This window comes from Molothrus aeneus, chromosome Z, assembly GCF_037042795.1.
Source record: "Molothrus aeneus isolate 106 chromosome Z, BPBGC_Maene_1.0, whole genome shotgun sequence".
NCBI lineage: Eukaryota > Metazoa > Chordata > Aves > Passeriformes > Icteridae > Molothrus > Molothrus aeneus.
In genome coordinates, this window is record NC_089680.1 from 62,756,751 (window position 1) to 62,765,342 (window position 8,592).

Genomic DNA, 8,592 nt, shown 5'->3' on the forward strand with positions numbered 1-8,592 from the left:
ACTGCACTCTAATCATTTAATCTGGCTTTTTTTTTCCCTGTATCTGAAGAAATGCAGAGAACTGAAAAAGCCACAAGCATTCCATATACATAAGAGCACTGAGGCTTGTTGTTCAGTGATAATCTCTAATTGAAACCTGGGTATGAAAAAGGTATGAATTCTTACAAACACAAAAAACCAAACTGACTCTAAATCTGATCTATACTTTTGTGACAGTTTGTTCCTAGTGCAAGGTTATGCCAAAAAAAAAATGAAACCAGAGGTCACCACAGTGAAGACTGAGAGGGAGAAAAAGCCATGAAGAAGGAATGTTATTTGTCCTTAACAATGTAGGTAACAATTGCAGGCTAAAGGTGCCTGATAGGGAAGGCAGGCAGGAATCATAGGAATCTCCACAATCTGTGGAGAAATGCAGCTTAGGCCAATGTGCCATGTGGATTACTATAAGGAACAGGCTTAGGCTCTGGCTCTGGGCTGCAGGATGACACAAGGACACTTTCCAAAGTATGTGTTGAAAAGTTTGTGGTACTTGCTGTCTTTTCAATCTTATAATGCCTGCATGTAAGCAGTTTCCTTGTTTGCTAGTAAATGAAGCGTGCTGGAGACAAAGTTACCTCCAGCTTTGCCTTAAACTTACCAGATCCATCAGCATGTTAAAAAACCAACAAACATTACTCATTCCCAGTATCGCCTTCTCTAACAAAAATATATATCTGGCCTGAACACATTGTTTCTTCATTTCTCTCCTCCAGGACTGAACTTGTGGTTCATTGGTGCATGAGTTTCAAAAAGGATGGAGAAAAACTTTGAAATTAATAATGAAATCTACAACCAAAAGAAAATATACAAAGTCTAACTGCTTTCACATTGAGCAAACAGCCCTTGGCCATTGTTACAATTTTTTTGTACATGCATTATTTTTACCTTGTGGTATTTGTACATCTGCAGAGATGAAAAATGCAAATAACTGGCTTCCTATAGAGTTAGCTGAATCATTGAAAATGGAAAACTGAGGGTTTAGTATTTTCTACAAAACCATACAGGAGTTTGCATAACTTCCAGTACAAGTTCCTTCCATTTCTTTCCCCTTTTGTTCCATGTTTCATCTGACACCATTATTTATTCTGAACTAGTATTCCTTTTCCCGATTTCTGACTGTCATGTCTCCACCAATTTCTGCAAATATACAAAAATACTTTGATGATTTTAAGATGGAAAAATATTCCTCCTCAACTCATCTATGCTTCCCCCCTTAACTGAACAGATTAAAGTCAGAATCCGATTATTCATAATTAATCTCTGGGCATAACAATGTTTTTATTTCAGCTTCAAAGGAGTGATTTCACAAGATTTTTTTCTGTGTCTTTTATTTTTCATAGCTAATATGCTGCCCCAATTCTACAGACAGTGGTGAAATGCAAGGGTTTTCTAAACTTTTAAATATTGGCAAAAAATTGCAGTGAATGCAAAAGACAATTGTTGCCTTCACCCAATATAAGTTCAAAAACCAACACCTACCATACCATAGCAAACCTACATCATCGTGTATGTGTGCACACACAACCCACACACTCTTTCCACAAACCTGCACAGTGGCCGGAATAGCTTCTGCAGTGCTACTAACAGGAAAGATGCTTATGGCCTATGGAAGATAAACAAGGTCTCATTATTCACATCCATTTTTCAGCCAAACATATAACTATCTGAAACTCAAGTGGAAGCAGTTTTTCCCTCTCAGGAAGGATTTGGTGAGTCTTTGGATTCTTTGCATTTCATCACTTTAATTTTCTAATTCTTGCTTTAATTTCAATAGCTACCAAAACATTTTATATGCTACATATTCTGCTGTTGTTTCCTTAAATCCTAATGCTGAACTTTGAAGGCAAGACAAAGCAGTAGCATTTTTGGCTCACACTCTGAAATGTGGCAGAAACACTTTGCAAGCCCAGAAACCACACGTGGTAACATACGTCTGTAGCTAAAAAATGCGAATACAAAGCACAGTTCCACTGCACTGGGCACTGGTGAAGCCACACCTTGAGTCCTGTCTTCAGTTCTGGGCCCTTCATGACAAGAAAGACATCAAGGGGCTGGAGCGAGTAGAATGGCAACGGAGCTGGTGAAGGGTCTGGAGCACAGATCCTGTGAGGAGCAGTTGAGGGTGCTGGAGGTGTACAGCCTGGAGAAAGGGAAGCTCAGCTTTCTACAGCTGCCTAAGAATGGGCTGTAGCAAGGTGGAGGGTCAGTCTTTTCTCCCAGTTTCTCCCAGGACAGGAGGAAATGGCCTCAAGTTGTGCCAGGTGAGGTCTCAGAATCTCTGCCGGTCAGAGTGACCCTGAGATGCATTTTCCCAGCCCGGCCATTCGCAAGGCTGTTTATTGTTTCTCATCTATAAAATTCTTTCTCCGACCCGCCGAGGTCTGTCTGGCAGGTCGGGTTGAGGCACACTGCCCGTTCTTGGGGCGGTGATATCTTTTATACTAAAAACTACATGTACACTATTTACAATAACTTCCCAATACCTATCACCTATGTTAGACAGTGAGCTTCTACTCTAAACCAATCTAAAAGTGCCAACATCACCCAGAAGATGGAGGCTAGGAAGAAGAAGGAAAAAGGACAAGGCACACCCAAATTCCTCCATCTTGGGACCCTCAGCCCCCATTCTAAAAACCTCAAAAATCTATTTTTCACCCCATGACAAACTCACTATTTAAACTTCCTTGACTTGTAATTCTTCATATAGAGGTTGGTAATTGTTTTTCCATGGGTCAAGATCAAAGGCACAGGGATCTTGGGCTCTGTGCCAAGGTCTCTGAGCCCCCCAGGCAGGGGCTTGAGCCATCCAGGGCAGCTAGAGAGAGGAATTTCCTGGGTTCTGACAGTGAGGTTTTAGACTGGATATTAGGAAATATTTTTTCACTGAGAGGGTGGTCAGGCATTGTAACAGGCTTCCCAGGAAAGTGGTGGAGTAACCATTCTTAGAGGTATTTAGAAGATGTGTGGATGCAGCAGTTGGGGATAGGGTTTAGTGGTCAACATGGTGGTGCTGGATTAAGCTGGATCTGATGATACATGGGGAGGTGATGATAGCACCACATAGTAAATAAAAGTGGACGTAAGAGGCTGGATCACAGAGAATGCTGAAAATAAAGCAAGGGTGCTTGAACTTGTGTGGCTTAAATCAGCAAACTGGTTGAGAAATTTGAGGAATTAACCAAATTCTTCAGAAGTATGATTGCACTAAGTAGATTGGGGATGGATATGAAGGGTGAAGAAAAGGAAAAGCATATGGTGGTCACCCACAAAGCAACGCTACAAGTTGTGGTAAAGCAAAAGCATTATCAATAAAAGCAAACGTTGAGATTGGAATGCCCATTACTTTCCTCTAAGAGGTGAGGCCAAACATTTCAATTGCCTTTCATGCAACAAAATAGAATGGGAAGGATAGCTTTTAAATCATCTAAACTTACATGTGCCATTTCATCTTCCATTCATAACACTTCATCTAAAGAGTTTGCTTTCCTGATGGTGGGGTATACTACTCCATTTTTCCTATGGCTGAGCTCCCAGACTTCTTCTGGCAGTCTGTTACTATAGAGACAAAGTTAGAAATATATACATCTACCATGTCACAGTACTAGAGAACACCTGGTGGCAACAGCAGAACAAAGGAAAGATAGAGCTGTTGCTCTTCCTAGCAGATATTTTATATATATATATATATATATATATATATATACACATGGTTATAGCAGGTGCTCCAAAACAAGAACATCTTTTATCAATCTGTATTTTCCAATGGGACTAAATGCAGCCACAGTGGTGAAGGGGGAGGCTGTGCAGTGGTACAGCCTTTTAAGGTGGAAATCAGTTGATCTAAATAGGGGTAAGGAGTCTAGCAATGCAGAAGTACTGCCTGGTAGCACAAGAACATGCACTATACTACTCAGTGCTAATAAGGGAGGTATAGTTAGGTCTGCAGTCCCCTTAAAACCATAGCTTGGCTGATTATTTATCTCATGACATCTGTGCTGAGCTGAAAGGTCTTAACAAGGAGTTGGCTGTGATCCTGTAGCCCTATCAGTAAATCTGCCCTCTCATCCACTATTCAGTTTTTTCCCAGTTATTAACTAATGCTCTCTCAGGACAGCTACTTCTCTGCCTCTCATTTGTGAGGACACTCTCCTTCCTCTTGGTATCAGATACTGATTAAGTTTATGTAAGTTATTAGGATTGTAATTTTTTTTACTTTAATGTTCAAGATGAAGAGAGGAAACAAATATCTCACAAGCCTCCCACTCTAGTGTCTGTAAGCATATCCAAATACTAATCCTTTCTGACACTGTCAAGGGCAACAGCCTATCACAAGGGTGAGACTACTACCTCTCAGCAAAGCTGCAGCTCTTCATGGTACTGAATTGCAAAGGGAAGTTTGTCTGGATTTTTCTGTGAGTGGTTGAACAGTCTTAACTGATCCATATTTTTGTTCTAAATCAGAATGGGGTTAGCAGGCTTTATTCTGCAAGAACCATGAATTAAAGTTCCTAATAGGAAAGCATGGGGAAATAAAAGATCCATCTTAGTGTCAATTCATATTTAGACCATAGTTTAGCCACCCACATAAAATTATATTCACTGCAATTTGCGCTTCTTATAAGTCAGGAAGAAATTACAGACAGACAGTTATCCCAAAGGAACATGACATGGATTATAATGCATGCTCAGAGACACATTTCAGTTTCCCTTCTCCTCTACGTTTATTTATTTTTGTGTGCAGTGAGGTACCCTGGGCTAGTAAATACTCTTGCTCAGCAATTGCCTTGATCATTAAAAGCTGTAGGAGTTTGTTCAGCCAAATGTTAAAAGCTTCTATTTATTTTCCTCTGTTTTAGGGAGATTCATTCTTAGCATGAATATTCATTCTTAGCTGCAGGGATAAAAATGAGCATATGAATGCTACCACAGCAGCTACAAACTACCTTTGCTAAGGAGTATTTTGCAATTAAATTTTTGGGTGGTTTTTCTGTTGGTGGTGGTGGTGGTTTGGTTTGGTTTGGGGTTTTTCTGTTTGTTTGGGTTTTTTTCTCTTTCATTTCCACAACATATATGTCAGACACAGCAATCCCTGCATAGCTGTAAGCAAAACTGGTTAAGAGTATATGAGATTTTTAAGGACTCTGTTGCATATTAAAAGCAAACTGTACAAGCATATATTTATGTGAGAAGTTTATGTATTTTTCAAACAGTATTCATATAGTACAGACCAAACATTTAGTGGCTTAGGTCTCAGGCCACAACCATTTTATCTCACTTATATTATAATCAAGCCTTTCTGTTCATCAGCCAGCATCCACACACAGGGGTGGGTGAGACAAAGTACTTACTAGATCTTACTTTCTTTTTGAAATATAAATCCTTTGCTGTAGAGGAGCAACACAATTAAACAGTTGCAACAGTTATTTGTTCCACAGTAACCAACAGCGGTTTATAGTTGTAGCTGCCTGTGTAAAGCTTCGTGCTTATCAAACATCCATCTTCTCCAGCAGGAAGGAAGATGCAGTGTTGGTACTGGTTTCAGTGTCTCATCAAGAGCTTTATTAGTAGCTTGCTGGCTTAGAATGGAGTGGATAGTGGAATGAAGAGGGATGGATGTACACACAACAGGCATAGAAAAGATGGTGGAGGGGAGCATAAGAAATTTGTGAGTTAAAACTACCCAAAGGCAGCCCTGCAGTGCTGCAGAACCATGTCTTTGTACAAACCAGGAAAGAGAAATGTTCTAACTACTTAAGCATCAAACACACATAGGTGTTTTTAATAAAAAGCACTATCTAGCAATGCTTGTTTGACAACATCTCATCAGCTGAGTAATGATGGCTCTGGCCAATGGCCAATCCTAGAAAGTAAGGAGATAGCTAAAAAAAATAATTTCAATAATTCAAAAGGTAGAATTGATCAGAATTAAATTAGAATTAGAATGATTAGAATTAGAATTAGAATTAGAATTAGAATTAGAATTAATTAGAAATTCCAGGGAACTAGAAATCACAGAGTTAGGAAATGCTCTTCAGCTGTCAGTGCAGAGAAACCCATGTCCATATGAGGTAGCTAGGAAGATGCCATTGTAGTTCTCAGCAAGAAAGACTGGAAGTTGAAACCTCCTGATCAAATTCCAACATAAATACTTACACTCTGGATATATTTCTGCAGCTGAATTAAAAGCGTTCCTCAGTTCTTCCTCTACACTTTTATGCTGTTTGAGAATTTACTTCATTCCTGTGAGCAAGCAGTTCCTTTCAGCACAGGATGAAATTACAATTCCCAAGCCTTCTCTTCAAGCCTTTGGCAATTCCTCTGGCAGGCACAATACAGAATGAGTATCATGATCTCTGCTAACTCTCAGTTTACTGAGGCTGGCTCTCAGAGATCCAAGCAGTGCTGGTCTGTAAGGATCTTTATTTTCCAAATGCCAGTGGCAAATATGTTTGGGTCAGGGATACAACACACATTTGCAGGATTTTTTAATACTATCTGTAAAATACAAATTGACAGTGCATACTCATGCCCTATTCTTCATGATTTCTCATAGTTCTTTCCTGTATCGCATTTTGTTAAAAAAAAAAAAAAAGACTGCATAAAGCAGCATGCAGAAGACAAACTGTCAATAATTCCATAAAAAATCCACTTACTAGAAACAATATTGTGGAAGTAACAGAGTTCATCTAGAGGTTTACTTCAAAGAGCAAGTTTACTTCTAGAGCAAGTAATGCTTTAAAAACTGAAGAACTTCACGGACTGCCGGCATTCTGAGATACTGCATCTTTTCAAAAAGGAAAAAAAAAAGGATAGCTCCTAATAAATTGTCATATTAATTTTTAAGGTTCCATTAATTGCTTATTTTGATAAGTCAGTTAGCAATATTCACTGAAACAAAATATTGTTTAAAAATACATTGATTTATAGTCATCTATCCAACCTCTTTCAAAAAATGTAAAGTTTCATCTTTCTAATTGATAGCAATCATTATGCCCTAGTAAGTAACTGAATACCTCAAGAGATTAATTTAGAGAATCAGAACCTGTTTTATATTTGTCCTGGAATAATTTTTCACTATATGCTGTTTGTGAAAAACAACACCACTAAACCCAAGAGCAATGTTTATTGTTTGTATGACCTAAAAATAAATTGTATTCCATACTTGTTGTGCAACACTGAAAAAAATTAAAATCCTACTTATTCTAAGTATAGTACTATGTTTGTGCAAAAGTACAAACCATTCTGAACATCAGTGACAACATCAGCAACACACAGTATTTAATAGAAATAACAACTAAAATTCATTGAAAGACATCAAGTAATCAACAGACATTGTGACTACAGAAAAGCTGCTTAGGGATGTGATATGCCAGCCTTTAAGAGAATTCTGGAGCGAGCTGTTCCCAAAGGGGGGACATTGACCACTGCTAAGGCTGTGCATTCCTGCATGCCAGGAGAAGCTGGAGGGCACTGCATGTGTAATTTAGAGCTCCACCAGCATAATCCATATAAGGCAGGTAGTGTTTGTGAATGTTCCGGTATATTCATCTAATTTGAAGAGAAGAATTCTCTTGAACTTGTATGATGCTTTGTCAGAGTGCTTCCACAACTTTTACATTCTTGGAGACAAACTACTCCATGGTGAAATAATGTTATCTAAGAAAGGTGGCAATCACTTTGAAGCTGTTTGACTGAGAACAAAGGTTACAGTGACAACTAAAGGCCCGGATTTTAGACCAACTTTATGGGAACAGTGGATTGCAATCCCTAAAAACCCAAGGTTTGTATCTCAACAGAGTAAGATGGTGAAGATGCTGCATGATCTTCCATACACAAGCCTTCCAATGGCACCTGTGAGCATTTGCAAGGTCTGTTACAACTGATCAAAATAAAATGAAATTTGCATCTTTTGCAAAGAACAAACTCTTTCTGTATTCAGTCCAGTATCAACATGTTTTCCATAAAGCACATTTATTTCATAAGCAAAGAAGGGAAGAAGATAATTAAGAAAATTCCTACTCATACCTTCAGAAACCCGAGAAGCAGATGAAATCAGCTCACAGACTGTGTCCTCATTGGCGCCTAGTATTGTTCTCTGTGGTCCTCCTCTGGTACAGCAGACTGAAAGTCAGCTAATGCTTATATGTAAAATAGGAACAATACTACTTATGTTCACAGAATTCACATAATTCACAGAATTACTAAGTTGGAAGAGACCTTCAAGATCATAGAGTCCAACCCAATATGTTGATGTCGAAATATGCTTCTCAAAGCTGTATGTACATGTAAATATACCTAAGTGCACATTTAAACATTTTTCCTGCCTTTCATAGTCAGGGGAGGCTTCCTGGGAGGAAATATGTATTAATTTCTGCAGAAATATTAAACTTATTTTGCTATCACTCAATATCAGCCAATGCTGCTTTAGGAAAAATAGAATACCAAATATTTACTTACTTGATGTAATGAACACTGAAATCCTCAACACATCTGCTGGTGTAAACATCAACAGGTAAATTGAATTTCCATTCACAATCTCACACAAAATACAGC